General features: G+C 38.9%; 1 protein-coding gene across 2 annotated transcripts in view; it reads left to right on the forward strand.

Annotated features, from left to right (window-relative positions):
* EFNA5 (ephrin A5) overlaps positions 1–20,713 on the forward strand; it is a 208,527-nt gene that overhangs the window by 51,822 nt on the left and 135,992 nt on the right. The window lies entirely within an intron of this gene.

Consider the following 20,713-nt stretch of genomic DNA (forward strand, 5'->3'; position numbering starts at 1 on the left):
CTTGTGTTGGGGGCCTCAGAGCTGACTGGAGAAGTGCAGTTCTGGGAAGGTGGTGGTGGGAAAAACACAGAACCAAAAAAAAAAAACCCAAACCCTCCAAACAAACAACAAAAACAAAAAAAAAAAAAAAAAACCCAACCAAAACCACACATGAGTTAGAAAAAACTGCCAGTAATTAGATGTCTAAGTTGAAGAAGTACTTCTGTTGGGGGTTTATGTGTAAGTGAACAAGTTTTGTTGTGAACTATGTGTTAATTTCCCTAGTCATAGTTTTCAAGAGAGAGCTAAAGGAAATGTGAGGATTAAGCATGGTAGTTTGTGGTAGGGGAACAGGGAGATGGGTGGAACTGAAAAAAGGGCTGTGAAGGAGGAGAGGTGTCCTCTGCAGAAGTTGTGAGCTGGACTAGAAATAAGGAGGCAGACATGAATGAGTACTTTGTGCCAGAGAGAGAAAGCAGTGCACGCAACACACACGCACAAAATGTGTGTACACAAATCTGTATATTTATGCTGCTGTGAAAGAGTGGTGTATATTTCTGCTCCTATGACAGGGGTAGGTGTAGAAATGAATATCAGTGATGCACAGTTTATGGGATTTTTATTCTTGGCACCAGTATTTGCCCAACTGGGTACAGTAATACATGCTTGTCTCCTGCAAAACATTCCTTTCATCTCCAGATAATGCTGTTTAATATGCCTGGATAAGGACTGCATAAACAGAAGCAGAAGCTGCATGGTTTGTGTGTGTGTGTATCTATGTTTAGCTTCACTGTTTTCAGTCTCTCTCTCACTTGGTGAAATAGCAATTTGAAAAATGTCACCTGGAATGGAGGAAGGTCCTTGTGTGGCTGTCATCTCTCACCTGTTTTTACATGACTTTGCTTCACCTGCATCATTACCTTCTCTTGGGTTGCCTTAGAAGTAAACATAGCACTGCTGGAATAAGAATAAATCAGATGTATCTCTACATATTTGCTGATTTATATGCTAAAGTGTGTGAAAAAGAGAATAATATCAAGTACAGATACCACCATCTGATTTTTGAGAATGTGAATATGAGGCGCTTAGTTGGGAATGAAATCTATTGTTCTGTTATTTATTTTTTCCCTTTGAATACTTTTACAAATAAAATATAATCTGAGTTCCATTCTTGACATGGCAAAAGCTTAATAAAAAAAGGCTCTGGGGAGACCTTGGGGGAGCCTTCCATTACCTATAAGGGGGCTACAAGAAAGTGAGAGAGGAACTTTGGACAAGGGCATGTAGTGATAGGAAGGACAAGGGGAAATGGCCTTAAACTGATAGAGCAAAGATTTACATCAGGTATTAGGAATAAATTCTTCACTGTGAACCTGGAAAGACACTGGAGCAAGTTTTCCAGAGAAGCTGTGGCTGCCCCATCCCTGGCAGTGTTTAAGACCAGGTTGGACAGGGCTTGGAGTAACCTGGTTTAGTCCCTGCTTGTGGCAGGGGTCTGGAACTAAAAGATCGTTAAGGTCCCTTTCAACCCAAACCATTCTATGATTCTGTGATTGTAAAACAGAATATTTGCTGAGATCTTTGTTTTGAATTTGTTCTTTTGTTTTTTTTTAAGATGGTGTTATGCCCTCCCATGCTACTCCTCCCAGTCCCAATTCTTACCTCCAGCAGAAAAAACATAAATGCCCTTTCTCCCCAAGTTCTCCTGCCTCCTACTCTGTCTCATACCCTAAGATGTATGAGGGGAAGTCATTCAACGGTGAAGATGTGTCTACTGTTCTGTAGTATTTATTAGAAGGATAGAATAATGCAGGTTTTTCAGAGATCATCATGAAGTCAAAATTAAGGTGACTGAAACACTGTGAAAGAAATATAATTTTCTGCACATGGCCTTTCTACTAAAACTGAGGATGTGGTCAGACCACAGCAGTCATGTGCATTTAAAGAAAAAAATTAATCCCATGACATGTTCGCTGTTTATTCTTGTTTCTTGTCTATTCAGTGTCTTGAGATGCAAGTAATAGATCTTGGCCTTCTGTGTGAGGTGTATCTATTTTTCAATGAGTCCCTGGTCTAGTTAGTTGTTTCTGCATTTATTAAATGACACAAAGGACCTTCCTTTGCGAAGAATTGTTGCCTTTCCTGTTCCTTATGAAAATGAATCAATAATTTTTCTCTCTTAATTTCTATCTTCTGTTCCTGTGTTGAATTCTAAAGGGTTATAGTTATTACATATTTGTAAAATCACCCGTGTAAGAGAACTTTAACAACAATTTCAAAGCCAAGCTCCTCTATTATGCTTCATTCAGTGCACATTTTGCCATCAGTGATAGGAAAGCTGATCTTGTGGGCAAGTCCTGCAAATGCTTTGCTGTGGTCTTCTAGCAGAAATATGCCACCCTGCCAAGAGAAGTATCTTTGTATTTCAGTAAAACTTGTACAAGCTAGGGCTTCCAAACACAAAATGCCCAAATAGCCATAGCTCTTGAATGGAGTTTTTTTAATAATCTGTCTTACTGTAAATCTGTACTGCTCAGAATGTTCTTGCTTGCTATTGTAAATTGAATGCCTAAGAATATATGTTGGCTTTTAGTTGAGAGTGGATTTGGCATGAACTGGCAGCCTTGGCTTTCTGTCTCAAGAAATCTAAAAAAGAAAACCTGGTAGACCAAGATGAATACAATGTGGGGGCCGAATGATGATTTATTTTCCTGCAAGGGGTGAAGGGCACTGGGGATCTGACCTTAATGTGCAGGTACAAGACCTGCAGCTACAAGAAAATCACATTGCAGTGCTTGGCACAAGGTTAAATTTTGCTTCTCTCTCACCCTGCAAGTACACTCCTTTTCTAATCTTTCTCTGCTTTTCTCCCCTGTGTTCTCAGTCTGTAGGAAGTACCTGAAGGTAAAGCTTACTTTCAACTGTTTCCCAGCCATCCATTTCTTTTGACCTAGGCTTACATTGGTTATATTTTAAATGACAATATATTTACAAGAAGAAAGAAAACAAAGATATCTCTGGATTTCCTGCTTGGCTTAATTCCTTTCTTAAAGGAATACTTGGTTGTCCCACTGACAGCTAAATAGTATGGTCCCTGTATGAAATCAGCTTTAGTAAGTGATTCTTCATTTTGCCTTGTGTGTGACTCCTCACCACATCCAGTGGGTCTTTGGTTTTACCCTGGCTTCCCCTTCACTTGCAGTCTGCAGTCCTGTGCTCTTAGGTCGATCTGAATGAGCATGCAACATGACAGATGATCTTTGGCACGAGTATCAAGCAATTCCTGCAAATCAGAGATTTGAGGGCCTGAGAGTTGAGATCTAACAACTCTTGTCTGCTTACTTTTAATATCTTATTTCCCCTGGCAACCTGCTTCACCCTTTCCCTCAAAATTGCTGCCTGCTCAGTATGATGTGTTCACTTAACCCTCTGCCAGAGGTCACCAGCTTTGTACCTAAGTGCTCAAAAGGAACACGTTCCTCTTCCCCTTCACAGATCAGTGCATTAGTTTGTTCAGTGATGGAGGGGCTGGCAGGCAGCTGGTACCCAGCCCTCCCAGCATGGTTTGCCAAAGACATCTATTAATGTCCTCAGTCCTTTGTTATAAAAGTGGTAATTTTTTGCCTGCCTGCAGTGGTGAATTATAGTTCTCAGCCTCTGCCTGTGTTCTTGTTTGGATCTATTTTGGAGGTTTTGTCTTCATATTATTTGAGAATGGCCAGTGAGCTCTGGAGCAAAGTGGGTTAAATATTTATTAATCACTGTTAATGCGCTTTTTACAGTTGAAAATGATGCAGACTTGATTCTTCTCTACCTTAGATCTCAGTTGGTTCCTTACCATGCTGCCTGCCATGTCTCTTGACAGGGACAGGCAGTGGTATACTTGTAATTGTTGTCTGTGCACTAAAAACCGGTTTGAAATGTGTATATGTGGTGTGCAGACTCAATGAGATTGTATCCTCAAAGTGACAGTCCACACAAGTATTGAAGTACTGGAGAAAAGATCTTACCTGCGTTGCCATTTAATTAACTCTTGATGAAGCTGGGAAAGTGTGCACAACTGTGTAATTTACACACTGCATCTATTTTAGGAAGTAGCAATACATTATGGGAGCTATAAGTGAGACCACACTCAATTTCAGCTTTTGGTGATAGGGTTTTTTTTTGAGTCCGCTGCTAATGGTAAAGGAGCTATGGGCATCCCTCAGTAGATTTGTTTGTACAGTGTAAATTGTACTCACACTGGTGAGGAGAGCTTTGAGACATGGATATTTGACACTGAGCTATAAATTTCTTTCATCTAACAGGCATTTGAATGTTTTTCTTCAAGCACTTCAAGAATCCCATCCTTCTCAGTGTTGCCCTTAGAGTTTTAAGGTTTTGGACAAGAAATACATCGCAGGAGAAGGGTCAAATTCTGTTTGTGTTTTTGAAGCTCAAATACATATATAGGAATTGGTAACACTCTGCAGTTTGTGTCTGATTATATTTTGTAAGCTTGATGAAATATGTGGCTGTTGCCAAATACATTCTTTCCTAAGGTCTTTTGTGGATAGGTAATATCTTCTTCTCTTGTCCTCACGGGACAGAGTATATTTGGATCCCATTTACAGATAAGTCAAAGGTGTCTGTTGCTGACCTCTTAGCAAGTTGCTGCACTCATCCCTATCTCCTCTGTCTCTTTAAGGTCTTTAAGGACTTCTTGGAATTGCAGTAGTTTTAGGAGATATCTCTTGGGAGGTGGAGAATAAATATGAAGTATCTCAGCCTCGCTATATCACCTGTATTCCAGTTATTCTCAGGATTTGGCTTTTGCTGTGTGTTTTCTATCTCTAGTTTGTGGTTGTTATTCCAGAATTTGGTGAGGAGGTACTTTAGCTTTGCCCATTTTACTGAACCGAGCTGCATGTAGGCATCTGATGGCTTTGTATTTAATTTTGAATTCAAGATGCTGCTGTAGCAACTACAGACGGTGGGGTTTTTGAATAGAATTATTAGCTCCGGAGCTTAAGAGGCTGAAAAGCTGTTGAACTCTTGAAGGAATATATAGAGATTTTTTTTTTTAATTTGGATACCTTTTATTTGGAATGGAAAATGATAACAATTTAGATCTTACTTGAAACGTAACATACAGGAAAACATGAATTAACATTCCTTCTTGTGTAGCTGGTGGCTTTGCTTTTTTTGTGTGTAAGGTGAATGGATGGAAAACAAACCAGCAAGACCTCTGTTTTCTAAACCTTGGCTCATAGGTTTAGAAAATTAGGAATTAGTAGCTGGGAATGACTAACATAATTTTAAGCTTACTTACTGCAGGAATTGTGGTGGGGGTAATCCCCCAAAAATATGAACAGTGGCATTCAGAATGAAATCTTGCTTTCTTGGAATTAGCAGCAGTTGCTGAAGCAATGAACAAGGAGTTAAAGGCTTGTTGTCTTTTAATGTTTTAGAATAATAGCGAGGAACCAGGAGCAAAGGACTTGCTTGCCTCCTTGCCCAACAAATGGAAGAAGTGTCCCTACTTCCTCTGCTGGAGTTCTGTAAAGCAGTAAAGTGTTACCCAAAGCCTAGGTGGAAAAATGTGTCTGTGTTGCACTGAAGCATGCTTATATAAAATTAAAGTGTATTCTCTGCACTAAAATAATGCTACCAGGTTTACATATTGCCTACAGCTTAAGGCCTAATGGGGAGACTGCACATAAAATCATAGAACAGTTAGGGTTAGAAAGGACCTTAAGGTAATCTAGTTCCACGACCCTGCCAATGTTGCTGATTGTAGGAGAAAATAATTTCACTCCTCTTCCCCAAACAAAGGGAAAGTTTGACGCAGAGCCTGTCAGTGAACCACTGCCTACACCATAAAAGCCAGAATGGTGTACACATTTGTGCTTTGCCATAGAGGTGAATCACCTGCTCCACAAGAGCAATCAATGAGTGAAATTACTAGATGTAATTGATGTTTGTGCAAAACAGGTAGCACTTGTTTTTTTTCTTTCTTGTGGTTAATGCTTAGTGTAATAATGCAAATAAATCCTCTCTACTGCTCCCTCCTCTGCCCTGTCACATGTACTTTTTATCTTTTTATTTTGTCTTCTGGGTACTAGCAGTTGCTAAATGGCTTTTATGGAGAATAATATATTGAGGAAGCAATTTCCATTTGAGATTTTTCCTGCTACCTTTCCCTCCCTGTGGCCTAGGAAGTGGAAGGCTGATACAATGCAGTTATCTTTCCAAGTTGAGTCACTTTAAAGCATGTGCTTATAATATACGGTTTTTAATAATCTTTCCTGCCACAGAGCAGAAACTGGTCTCTGAATGAGGACAACCAGATGAAACTTCCTTATGTGTAAACATAGCTTGGGCAAAATCAACCAGTTTCAAGGTGGATTAGTGTCAGTGCAGTGAAAACAGGATAAAGCAAGTCTGAATGTGGGGAGAACTTGAGCGTCACTTGTGAAAAAAAGAAAAATCTGCATTGGATTGTTTCCCTTCCTCAGTCCCCCCAACCCCGAAATCTTGTCCTGTCTCATGAGCCTTTTGTGCTCTAAGGACAGGGCAACACAACAGAATGCAAAAACCGAAGGGAGAGCTGGCCTCCCGCACAGGTGAGCAGAACATAACGCTGGCTGCAAGACTTTAGGTCCAAATCAGCAGGTTTCTGTTCCTTGTGCTCCTCCCAGGCGCTACCTCTGCTGTCCTGTTTTTGACCAACCTGGGGTTTTTGTCTTAAGTGTGTTGGTGTCTAGGCTGAGGAAGATATGTTTTAAAGAAAAAAGACCTTGTATGAGATAGCATATTTTGAGAGGTTTGTACCAGCTGCACTGGCAGAGAGTCCTTAAGCCTGGGATATCTGGACACCTGCAGAGACCTTTTTTCTTAGGAGTCCATCCTGTAAATAACCTTTCACTGGGAATGCTGTATTTGGGCTGCTGTGTACCTTTTTTCATCCCAGGAACCGCTGCTCGACTTTATAGCAGTAAGTTACATGAAAACTTGCATGTATGGTGAATTTGCCCTTTATAACCTGGCTGAGCAGCCTGGAGCTCATGTCATTGTTAACTTTTGTTTTACCCTTTACTCATGTATTATAATAGTCCAGGAGATGCTGTGTGGTTCAGTGGGTTTCTGAAGCAGGTTTGGAGTGCACTGCTGGTTTAACAGAGCCTTTTTATTCTGTCAAGCATATAGTATATCTTGATATTTTCTTCCTCCAAATTATCTTTTTCCATGGAAACAATAAAAAGTGCAATTTATCCTGAAAGTCTTATTTTATGGAGTTTACAAACAGCTCACTAATTCTTCATACTTCTCTCAGATGTTATTTTTTTCTAAATGGCCTGCTAAAATTATCTGAGAATGAAGCTATAAAAAAATGAGGGCTTGCACATCTGAAATAATGGATAAAAAGAAACCGTCAGAAATTTCATTGCGATTTCCATGTGATAGCTGAGATTTTGCCTTCAGGAACAAAAGATTAGCAAGTGGCAAAGTTTTTTGTAGGAGTTTTGTAGTAATGAGGTAGTTGTCCCAGCTTGCAGCAGCTCATTGAAAAGCATAAAATATATAGCTGGATCAGCTTGCTCTATACTATGTAATTTAGGATAGCACAAATGCTTTTTGTATTAAAGTGGAATCTTACATTGATTTATTACCTGATTAATGCTGTCCTTCCTATACAAAGTATGTGTTTCCAAATTCCATTTCCTACTTCTTGTTAGTATATAGTTTCTCCGAGGCTGTACTGTGAAGGAAGATTCTCTTGGGATGAAACATTTCCGGAAGAAAACTTTTTGCTAGGAAGCTGCATGTTGGTTGGCAATGTTTTCTAAGCCAGTTAAGCCAACAGCATACACATATTTGAATCTGCAGAGATTTCTGTGAAAGATCAATTCTTTTTAACAGTTGCTTTCAGTCCTCTCAGCCTTCATTTTGCTCCTCTTAGAAAATATAAATAATCCCCCAAAATTTCTTTTTTTTCCCGCCATCTCTTATAAAAATGGATGCAAACCAAAAAATGAGACATTTCTGCTGTAATATTTTGGATAAGCTTCCAGTTTTACTAACCCTGTTTTATTTTAATCTTCTGTCACAAGCTGTAGCTCTTGGCAAGCTGAAAAGTTGTTCAGCTGTTGTTTCCATTTTATTTTCTAAAGATGTGATATGTTTACCCAAATAATGAAAAGCTGTGAAAAGTGCATGATAAACACTTCTCTTCTCCTCCACTGAAGTGTTTTAGGTGTATATAAAATATTAAATAATTACCCTGCACCTCAGGAACTACCCAACTGCTTTCTCATAGTGGGGTAGGTGTAGCCATGTAGATACATGGGGAACTCCTTCTTCAGAATCATGAAAAGAATCTGGACTGTAAATTACTTAAGCTGTTTATCCAAAAAGCCAAAATTCTCCTTGTCTGATTTCAAAATGACTGGATGGCTGTTTGTGAGCTTTGTTTTATTTTGTGTTTCTCATACTTTTTTAATACAGCAAACTGTGGCTGTAAAGTAATTCTGTGCTGTGATATGGAAGCAAAGTAGTAGTGATTTTACAGAAATCATTTTTTTCAGAGCAGAATCTCTCAAGCAGTTAGGCTTGTTGTCATTTTGGAATCGAGTGCATGTACTGTAAGCAATAAAATTTCTAATTCAGTGGTTAACAGTCTCTTTGAACTGAGCTGGGGAGCAAGCTGTCTAATTTAAGTCCTGAGCTTGACTCCTGGTAAAGGTAGGAGAGCATTGCATTGAAAGGGTTATTTTCAAGTTGCCTTGTATCACTGAGGTTTCTGAAAGGAACTCAGAGGAGCCTCCTCCTGTTCTTGCTATTCTAATGTTATGCAAAACTGGTAACAACAGCTTGCTTTGTTCTGTTGCTAATTTTGGTCTGTACTTATGCACCTGGCATTACTGCAATTGCTTTGTAAGTGTTATAAAATTGCGAGGAAGGAGTCATTAAGCATCTGTTTGTAACTATAGAAGAAATGCTGTCAATGCTTTCACAACGAATCAATACCGTTTTTTGTTTTGTTTACTTTGGGTATGCACATATTAGTTTGGATAACAAGTGCAGCAGTGTTCGCTCTGGCTTGCACAGAATCAGATCTTCAAGCCTGGTAGTAACAATATGGAAGGCTACTAAGAAAGTCTACAAAAATATAAATCAATATATTTCCTTAGTGTGCTAACCTAGCTGTTGGCAGTTAGTGATTTAGAGTAAGAAAAAAAAATCTGAAATTTCATTATTGAGATTTATTTAAAATATTGGTTAAGAATGAGATTTGGAAGCATTTTAACTTCTTGTGATTTTGAACAGGCACTGGGTTTCTTCTCTGTGTGGGAATAGTTCTGTGAATATATTAGGTGGCCTAAAGTTGGACAAAATGTTTCTTTTAGTTGCCCACAGGTTGTAAGGCATTAAAAAACAGAAGGAAAAACTCCCAAGGCTCTAGTGAAAAAAAATGACTATTCTTCCTATGTGCTTTTCTGTGTCTATGCAGGGTCTTCTGTAAATTATTTCATCTATCTTGTTTTCCTTATGAGTGAGGATATAAATTGTTCACCTCACCGAAGTGTGTTTTGGTCTATCAAAAATGCTATCCTATGTGAAAATGCTTTCAACCCAAAGCCAATTAGTAGAAAGTTTCTCATATTCTGATAGCAGTAAAAATTCTGGATCTATAGATCTTGACACCATTCAAAAAGTAGAGAAAAAGTAGTAGAAGCAGATTATTTAGAATGATATTTTTGTGAATTTCATTCACAAATTAAATTTAAAAAGCTGGGGAATAGGAGTTAAGTACAAAGTTGGCCCAGAGTTGAGTAACTTAAAAAGTATTTATATAGGTAGTTTTTCCATTTTGATTTTTAGATCCAGGGACTTTCAGTAGTAACCAGTAACCTCCATCTGCTGTGGGGCTTTCAGAAGCAGTTGCTTGGATGTCTGTTGTTGCTACATAAGCTTTCTTGCAGGTTTGACAATGTGATTATGTAACTGACTAGTATGTTGTCTTTATGGCAGGACTGAGATATTGCTTCACTCCTTGTCCAGAGCATGTAAGATCAGTTTTTATGTTCCGCAAAGTCAATTATATACTTTAAGTCTTCAAGAGTGAGAAGTATGTGCTGCTTAATTGGTAAGGTATTCTTTTCCTTACATGTTATAGTTGCTATAAGCAGGGAAGAGTGAAACTGTCATATAAAATTATTCAACAAAGCAGCAACACTTATATGCAATGTAAGCGATCACAAAATATGTCTTCTAAAACAAATAGGTAGAGTGCAGCTTGTGCTCCAGTAGCCTCCTGGGGCTTTCTGTTGCTCCTTTTCAATTCCCCCTCATCCTGAGTTTACAGTTTTAATCTGGTGAGGATTTGAAGGACTTTTGCAGCTCGCTGCAGGGATCGTTCGAAGATATGCATGGGAGCAGCTGAGCCATTTGAGCAAAGAGAAAGCTTGAAAATGAGCTGACCTTGAACAAAACATTTTGCTTTGGTTATCGTTAAAGGTAGGAGGGCTGCCTGTTACTTTCTACCAGGACAGCTCACCCATTGAAGTGAGAACCTTAGCTTTCCCTTGGATTAACTGTGAAGATGGCATACTAAGCACTGTGCTCCAGTGTGTATACAGGTTTGTTCTTAGTAGTGCAAAATCAATTTACTTGCTTCTTCCCAATTTGAAGATTGTCTTTTGGCTGACCAAAGTTTTACAAAATGCATAGCAAAGATTTCTGCTAAGCAGGATGGAGTAGTGATGTTCATTTTTTCCTTTAAAAACAAAGTGGTTTTATGTACAAAGAGAAAAATGCTTTTCTCATCAAAGGCATATCTCAAATCTTCAGTTAGAAGAGGGTGTTCCCACTTTCCACTCCAGCCAAATTCCAATTGAAAAGCATAACTTGCAAGTTTGAAATGGGGCCCTTAGGTTGTTTTAAGCTCCATCATACTGATGTTTTTCTCAGCTTTTGGACGGTAAACAAGATCTGTGATTTCCATCAGTAATATAATTTAACTTTTGGCAAGGTATAGAGCTTTGTTCAGTAAGGAGAGACGAGCTTTGTGGCTGAAGCTACTGAGGGACACATTTTACATTTAGAGATCACCCAACTAATCTCTGGTTTTAGGTCCCTACAAAAGCAGCTCTTTCTGGAGCTCAGCAATTTTAAATAAAATCATCTTTGCCTTTACAAAACTTGGCAAAACACTGTGCCCAGATTTCTTCTAAGCAGGGAGAGGGCAAGCTGATCTCTATATTTTGTAACAATATTCTTTCTTCTATGTCGGACAGGTAGATTTTCTATGCAGTCCATCTAGAATGTTAGGTGCATAGTAGAAACATCCCACTGTTGCAAAGGGATACTCTAATTTCCAAGTGCTACTAGACAAATTGCACCTCGGGTTCTCTCAACATTATCTCTTGGGGGTTTAACAGATACAGGTCATCATTCTTGGCAAAAGTGCTTTTTTTCTGTACTAAACCCACTGTTGCATAAGCAGCTTCTATGTAAAAATACACAAACCAACCATTTGCCAGAATCCCAGGGGGGTACTGTTCATATATTTGTGATTCATTTGGTCAAAAAAAAACAATAACCAAATATGAACTCTGAATGACACAAGAAATGAGAATGCTGTTTGCTGCTTTGAAAGTGAGGATCTTGGCTTAGGTTTTGTGACCTGAAAACAAGTGCTGGCAGTGAAACCTGTTTGATTGGCCTGTGGTCTTTTTGATCTGTGAACACAATTTAGCATACCATCTGGGGAAAATATCTTCAACTGGCACAGAGAGGAAGTAGGCAAACGAGGAACAGTGTCCAAATGTACTTTAATTTCTGTTGGTCTTGGTGTTTTTTTCTCCCTGTAAAATTCCTTACAGACATGGAGTAATTTAGACTCCTTTTCTTCTGTTTTTGCACTTCTTTGCTGAGTATGCCTGGAAAGCATGAACTAAAAAATTACAAATTAGAGAATGGAGCAGAAACACAGTACAATGTAACTAAAGAGAAAACAAAACTGGCTGTATAGGAAATGTGGGATATATGAGAAGGAAAAGGAGAAGAGCCTAAAGGACTCTTGAAAAGAGATGGAGCTGAGTCTTCATGAGGCTCTGAAGAAATTTGTCCTTTCAATGTATGCTCAGAAATGCAGATGATACATTGCTGAAAGCAGAAAAAGAAGCTGCCAACATAAGGGAGCTGGACATTAAAACACAGTTTAGTGTGGCTTTCTTCTGTCCTCTACGGTGTCGAATTAACCTTCTTCTAGATTTTTCTTATTCATTAAACAAATCACATCCTCCGTGAGCATTTGAGAGTTATCTGAGACTTCATGATTTGTTTTTAGTGAAGGCGCAGCAAGCTGAAGGGGTTTCTCCCCTAGCTGTTTTTTGCCACTTTGGTGCCTCTATGGAAGGTACTGCTGCCACAGAGCTTTCGGGATAAATGCTCATTCTTTAGTCCTAACAGTGTGGGGTTTAAAACAAAATCCTGCCAGTAAAGGTGTACAAGCCTGCCCTGACTTACTGGGGCCATACCAGGCTGTATTGCCGAAGCAGTGGAGGTGGCATGTGTGAGGCAGGAGTAGTAGAGGGACCAATCGATACTGGCCAACGGTGGGACTTGAAAATAAATGTGTTTAGGAGTGTGTCAAACCCCTCTGATATTCTAATTCAGGAATGACAGAATTCCAGAATTGGTGCAAAATTGTAAAATACTTTGCCTGGAAAAAAATCTCCTGTCTTTTTTATGAGACCACTTTGTGGCACATATTTTTCATCCCTGAACCAGAGTACTAATTCTAGCATTTGACAATTCCCCACATTATTTTATAAATAACCTGTAGATTTTATTCCTTCCAAAGTGAAGTCTATAAAATGATCACTTGGTATGTTTGTTTTTTTTTCCTTTTCTTTTTTGGACAGTAAGGGAAAACCTGGTATTGTGATGTAATCCTCTTAGCTCACTTCCTTAAATAACATTCTAATCTATTGCAGGATTGTTCTAGTGCATGAGTCTGAGTGACACCATTGTTATGTGGAAAGTACTATAAATTTGTCTTTACAAGTTTATGTGCTTGAGAATGAAAGGTGATCATGTGTAAAATGGAGATAGGGGAGCAGAGAAAGGAGAGGGTTAGTTAAGGAAACAATGTCATGGTAATTGTTTCTCTGTTTCTCCACATTTCCAGCTGAGCCAAAATGTTGATCACTTTAAAATCTGTTCTGTGTGGGGTGCTTGTTAATCTTGCATTTGGAGATGATTCTTTAGTGGCTGGGGTCTGGTGTGCATTGAATGCTTGAATTTACTGTGCATCTTCAGAGATGGGTCAATTTATACAGCACGGCATACGAGGTGTTGAAGGCATATGCTGGAGGAGGTGGTGGCCCTTGGGGAATATTTCTTGCAGGGGAATCGTTACTATGGTGATGCTAGTAAAGCAAGAAATGAGGTAATACTTTGTGATGCTTGGAGGGAGAAGTGAACAACTCTTGCAGATGACTTTTTTGATACCTTGGGCACTGAAAAATATGTTTTGATTTTCTTTTTAATGTTTAGTCTGATTAATCGGTTATGAATTTCTGTCTGCAGAAGTTACTTTTTACGCAGTGTATTTTCACCTTATGGTCCACTTTGATTCATCATCCATGTCTTCCCCTGGTTGAGAAGTAGTGAGAGACTCCAGTCCCCGTTTTTGCTGTATTTCAGTGATTAATGGGAAATAGTGTTATGCTTTGTCAAGGGGTGATTTTACATATTAATGTTTACAAAGCAGAGATAGTGCCCTGCACCATTGCTCTTTACCATATTAAAGAAGAATGTCCTTCAAAGTCTTTGTCAATGATGGGCATAAATCAAAGTGAGAAAAATGGTACATACAAAATTTAACGTAACTTCATTTTTTAATATGTAAGTAGGCTTAAGTTTTCCCCCTGTCTTATGTCCATCAAGATCAAACTCAAGCAGGCATTCACATCCACAACTGAAACTTGCGAACCTTCTCCTTTAAGTTAATCACAGTCCAAACTCTCCCCCACTGCTTTTGTCAATATATCTTTTAAAGGCAAGTGCTAAACTTAGGTTTGCTTTAGTCTTTCTTTTCTTTATTCTTTTTCTTCTTCACAGTTTCAGGCCCAAAGACCTCTTTTAATAGACATTAGTTAAGGCCTGGAATTGAGTAGACATTTGTGAAGGAGACTTGAAGTTTGGGACAGAATTGTCCTTTATAGTTTTTCCATGGAGGAAAAAAATCTTCTTATGGGAATAAAGACTTTAACTTAATCTCTTGCCATCTGGAAAATGTAGAAGCCAGAGGTTGTTGGCACTAGGTCACATCCCTTATGTAAACTGTCAAATTCTTTTCATATTAATGGCATATCAAGTTAAACCCATGAGGTTTATCATGGCCAGAGCTAGTTTATTGATTTCTATTTACTGATTTATTTATTTTTAATTCTGATTCTGTCCTATTTAGTACTTTATAGTGTTGACTGATTTTTTTGGTAAATCTTTGTCCTTTAGGCTTAGTACAGAATTTTCTAGTCTTTCCCAGTTCCTTAGTTCTCTAGTAGATTATTGTGTTTTTTAAAGCCCTTTATGTGGAATGCCCATGAAGGGGAGAATTTTCTCAAGTGAATTTTGCAGCTACTTAGCTTGAAATGAAGCTGGAGACAACTGTTAGGTACAGTGAGATTGCCTGACAAACGCCACCATAAATAATTCTAGCACTTCAGATTTCTGGATGCATGCTGCAACCCAGTGTAGTAGCTATGTGTGGATGACTCCTCCACAGCCTTAAGAAAAATCAATGAAATTAAGGGGGCTTTCCCCTCCTCCCCTGAAGGATTTAGCATGGTTGTTGCTTTTTGTTTGTTTCTCTGTTTGTTTGTTTGTTTTATGAGCAGGCAGGCTAAGGGGAGTAGGGTTGCCATCACATCACACTCCCTTTCTTTATGCTCACAACATGCACATAAAAGTGACAGCTTGCCTCTGCCGATTACCACAGGAAAACAAAGAGTGTGGGGATGGGGCAGAAACAAAGAATGTTTATAATCATTAATTCTTAGTCTGGGAAGGTAACTCACTCTGGAAATTGGCCCTTAAGCTCTTAGCTATATTGACAGCTTTATTCAAAGGCTGAACACTGGCTAACAACTGCTGTTACCAAAGTTGATATGTATTGATTTTTATTTTTTTATTTTCTGAAATTTTTCACAGCTTCTCTCCCATCCCCAAATAAAAGGGAAACTATGAACTCTGTTTTAACCCTTTTGATAGGCTAAACCACTGCACCAGTGAAACTTTGTAAGACTTGTTATTGAAGAAAAAAGACTTTAATGTTGCATGCTGAGAATAATGTCCAATAGGTGAAACCATAATGTTTTATTGCCAGACACTTTGTACCCAGAATATTTTGCCGGAAGGTAAGACGTATGAAAGAGAGCAACGTACTTGCTTTTACTAGTACTTTATTCTTTCCTTTCCCCTTTCTCATGTTATTAGGGTCTTAAATAAAGTAGAACAGTAAAACAAGACTAGGCAAACTGAAAGTCTTTACAGCTGCTGATTTATTTTATCCATTATGTCTCTGCTCACTCATAGATCCCACCCTTTTCTTTGGGATGCTTGGAGGAGAGAGATGGGAGCAGGGGCAGTGTAGGTGTCCCCAGGCCACACAGCCCATCCTCATCCCAGGGCAAAGTTGTTCTCCCTCAGGTGATGAAGAGAAGGGTGTGGTTTTTTTTTCCCCTGGGATAGCACATCTGAAGTAGGGTAGTTAAGAGGGGAAAATGCGGCAGCACCAGTGCCCTCGCAGTAAGTTGCCGGGTGTTGTTTCCAGCACCAGCGTTGTTGTTGCCGTCAGAGCAGGCAGAGCTGAGTGGAACATATTGGCAGATTTTCTTAAGTCAGCGTTTCCAATTGATGATGATGGGAATGTGCTGGTGGACAAGCTCACTGTCTGTGTTACACAGGATTTTCTGTCAAAACCTTCAAGTACTACAGGGGTGCTGATAAAAGAGGCCCCTCTCTGGTGATGAAGAAAACTGTTGCTACAAAATACCTTTGTCAAACCCCAGTCACAAAACAATGTGAAAAGGGGCAGTTGAATTAAGTGTGAAGGTGGGATGAAGAATAGGAGTGTAATGGAGCAAGAGAGAGAGATACAGAAGTTTCACCTTTAGTTGCTATACTGAGACCTTAGTTTCTATTACATTAACTCCAAATAATGTGCCCTATTGTGGACTAGCAGGATGTCAATTTTTTTTTAATGGCAGTACCTCATAAATACTTGCTTATAAAACTTCAGCATTTGCTTATCTTCCTATTTCTCAGCAAAGGAAATATGCATGTTTCTCTCAGTACTATGGTTCTGCTGCCAGGGTGCAGGCTGGTGCCAGCCTAGGCTGAGTTAGCTTTGAAAGGAACTGGGGCTGGAAAAGTATTGTGGCTCAAGGTTTTTTATTTTACTAAGCCATTTTCTTTTCTTTTATCCCTTGGTAAGATCTTGCAATGGCACAGCTAGTCAGGTTACAGCCGATTAGGGTGAAGATCTCTCCAAGGCACAGTGCCCATGATGAGGAAAGACAGGAGGATGTGCCCTTTGCAAAGGGTACCAGATCAGCAGGGAGAGGAGGATTTCACAAAATCAGTTCAAATTTCTCTCCTTTTGATAAATTAGTCAGCACTGAGGCAATTCCAGACTTCTTCCCTGTATTTTCCTTTCTAGCACTCCTTTTCACCCCCCTGCCTCCCCCAAACCCCAAAACTGGTTTACTCTTGACAGAAGCCAGGGAATTTTACACTATGTATAATATTTAGAACCCTGTGTCTACTCAAAATGCATTTCAGTAGGCAGGTTCTCTGTTGTAATGGTCTCACAGAGATTTTGCTGGGGTGTAGGGAAATTGCTGCATATGCATAATAAAAATCATCTTTAGGGAATGCCATTACTTTTTAGACAGTAATATTCCCAAGTTATGTAGTTGCTAAAATAAGTCGAGCCTTTTAATTTCTCTGGAGTAAGGAAAGCTTGTTCCTCTGTTGTGTATTCCTCCACAGACAAGGGTGTATGAACACTCCCTTGTCAGTATGAGAACCATTCACTGCCCTCGCATTTGAAACACACTCAAAATTCTAGCAGGAGAATTGCACTGAATTCTTTCTTGTAGCCTGGAGAGGAATGTGTATTCTTAGTGGTACAATTTTGTTCAGAAAACAAAGTGCTGTCATAGATTTGCTTGCTGTTACCTTTTAATTGGGTCATGTAGATTTCTCCCACTGCAGTTTGTAAGACAAGTGCATAACTTAGCATCATCCACTCCCAAAATATGAGTAACACCAAAAATAAAATATTAAATAAAATAAAAGAAAATACATATAAAATGTCAGAACTGGAGATCCCTTTTACTGGCTTTGGGTGTGTTGTACTGTACTCAGACTGCAAGCCATCTGCACAGTGAAAAATTCACTAGTTGTGTGCTTCAAGCTTGTAACCACAATGTGTTGCTTTATCACTGAGTGCCGTGGAGTGACCGACCCAGTGGGTTCCCATGCACTATCCCCCATGTCAGATTATAGGCATCCTTGATGCTGGAGTGCTTCCCATTCTGACTGAGGCAAACCAGAAGAACAGAAGCCACACAGCAGGTTGTGCAGCTTTTGATGAAGCTTTTTTCACAGACCACTTTCTCTTTAACTGGGAATGATCCCCAATAACAGCTGCTACCGGTTTTACTATTACTTACTCACTTATATACAAATCTAATCCAGGAAGGTAATGTTAAAAAACATACATACTGTCAGAGCAGTTGAAATTACATGCTTCAGACAAATTAGTTACACTTGTAGTGTTTTTTCTTTGTCAGTTTTTGTGTACATTTTTGTTGCAAATTTCTTCTGCTTTAATTTTTAATTGTTTCCCTTTGGAAATAGTCTTGTGAACACTGTTAAGTCTGGATAAGGTTTACACCTACTGCTTCCTAATGTGGTCACAACTAGTGAAAATGTGTATACTTTATGTAAAGTTAAAATTCCTGTTAAAATTCCCTAATACATGAGGTTATGTTGTTTACAAATGTAATGTAACGAACCCATTTGGATACCAACCAGGAATTTGTAATTGCTCACACATAATTAAAATCTTTCCATGTGTTTTAATTAGTGGATAGAAGGGATTAAAATGTTTGTGTGGAAAGAAGTGCAGCTTCTGTCTTAGTAAATCAGCCAATGTTGGTGCCAGATCAGCCCTCGATCCCATTTGAGCAGGGTGCTTTGATAAAGGCACCGATCAGACCGCTAAGACTTCCTGTGGCAGCGATAAGCCTGTAGATCATTTGGGTTTGCTGATACTGATGTGCAATGTGGGATATTAATCAGGACTAATTATATGCATTGGCTATGAAACAAATTCAAAGCCAGTGCAGGGCATGCTTCTCTATGTAATTACTGACTTTAAGGTACTGGGTTAATTGATAGAAATTAAGAGGACCTTTCATTTACTGATTTCATTTACTGATACTGCATTTCAGAATACCACCTAACTCCATTTGCTCCTTCTTTGTAGTTTGGTCCAGTTAGTTTTAAACACATGCCAGTATATGGTTAGGTAGACATCCAGTACACTTTGCCTATGTTTTTGCTTTCCTATTCTGTACTTTTTAATTTTCTCTTAAATCCTTAAAAGAGAGGCAGCAAACAATGAAATAATTCTAATAACATTAGGCATCATGCTCTGGGACTGCTGTGTGGAATGCCATCAGCTTAGGTTAGACATTCAGAAGAATTGCAAAACCCTGTTTTGTGTGTATAACACTGAGGGCTGCTTTTTTGATGCAGATTAGAATGTGTGCGTATTTACCATATGCATTTGATAATGCACTTTGTGTGTTAGGCCAGCAAATGTGTATATGTTGGAGATAAAATCTCAGTCCAGTGTTCTTTCATATCTATGAATCTATGTATAAATTTGAGTCAGTGTGCCTTTCTGATTTATGGTACAAGTGAGCTTATTTGAGAGGTCTGAGAGGTGAACTTCAACACTTGCCCATACAGAAGGGAAACTGGGATAAAGAAAGTTTGAGTGTTCTTTGATGACTGGAGATGCTGTTGAGGTTTTACTATCTTAGTCCATGAAAGGTCAGCTAAGATTGATTACAGAATTGGACTGTCGTTCAGGGCTTTCACCAAAATAATGTACCAAGACAAAAAAATTCAACAAATATTCCCCTTGTTATTTATTAACTTTACACTTCTGCAACTGTAATTGTAAATGGAAAATGAAGGTCTGAGTATCTAATTAAAACAGGTATTTCTGTTTGGGTCTTAGATCCCTCCTTCCTTAGGGCATATTATTAGCTGGATGAATCAAAGAAAATGAAGAATTTTTTAATGTGTTTGTTGTCATCTGTGCAGCTGTAAGAAGAATGCTCTTCTGTCTCAGGTCTCTTTTAATAAAAATTGGTGCTAATGGTAAAAGCACTATCTTCTTTTCACAGAAATATGTGCTTATGGTTTGTTCAGCACCATCCATAACAAGCAAGAAACTTGATACTGTCAAAGCCTTTTTTCTTTAAGTCTGAGCTTCTGAGGCATAAATTGCTTGTAGATAGGGTGTGAGCCCATCCATTCCCATTGTCTGTGCAGAACTAGCCACGTGAATGCCACAGATTAATCACGTCTAGCGTGAGCATAGAAAGCTCTCACCCACTAACACGTTTGTGAAAGCAGCTTTGAATGTGAGGTTAAAGAACCTCTCAAACAAACATAAAAAATGTTGGGCTTTTGAAGGCCAGGGAATTGTGCATCCTGACTGGACCTGCCTGCCACCATGTTGGGGGGAGTGAGGGATGGGAAGACTACCAGCCTGGGAGGTTTTCTGCTAAATTATTTGCTTTGACTAACTGGTGCTGGGGTCATAAATGAGCTGCTGGCTCAGAGCACAATGCCAGCCGTCTGCTTTGCTGGGGAACAATAGCAGTACCCTTTGGCACATAAGAAAGGGACATTCAGGCATAATGTTTTATTAGACTTTGAGATAACCTTTCCTTTTGCAAACCTCAGGATTCTTAGATGGGAATTATACAGTGTCATTTATAATTAACCTTTTTTCTCCATACCCATTTGTGCATAAGAATTCCTCGAAAATTACCCATGAATGGCCATCATTACGCATTCTGGTCTTGTCTTTCTTTTTCTCTTTTATGTTTCTTATCTGAAAACTGAGGTGATTTTGAATCATTTTCTTCGTGTAATTTAGGAGGGGGAAAGAAAACCCAGAACACCCAGAGCAATCAAGTCAGGAGTACAGGCAAAAATAGTATATTTCTCTGGGACACGCTTGTAATGCAGAGCCCCAAGAGAAGGGTATTGATGTCCTTTCCCTCCCTTCTCCTCAAGTCCTTTGCATATAAAGGAATGATAGATGGAGAACTTTTGAGCTCCTTTGTTTCACAGGATTCTTAAAGTACAAATTCTTTGGAACAGAAACAGTTTCTATTTAGGTGCTTGCATGAAAGCAGACACATACCAGCCACTGTCAGAACATACACGTAATTATTATATTTATAGTTTATGATAACAGAGCTGAACATGAACAGAAATCCTAGCTAAAGGACTTCTTAACTTGTGTTAAAAGCATGGTGTTTGCCTCATCAAAAAACTTCAACTGAATGCTGTTTTCCCTCGTCTTTTGTTTAAATATTTACCCTAAGATGCTACAAAATCTTGTCTAACAGAAAAAATGTGCTTT

Source organism: Pezoporus occidentalis, unplaced genomic scaffold (genome assembly GCF_034315485.1).
Source record: "Pezoporus occidentalis ecotype Australia unplaced genomic scaffold, CSIRO_AGI_Poc_V1 ctg84, whole genome shotgun sequence".
Lineage (NCBI taxonomy): Eukaryota > Metazoa > Chordata > Aves > Psittaciformes > Psittacidae > Pezoporus > Pezoporus occidentalis.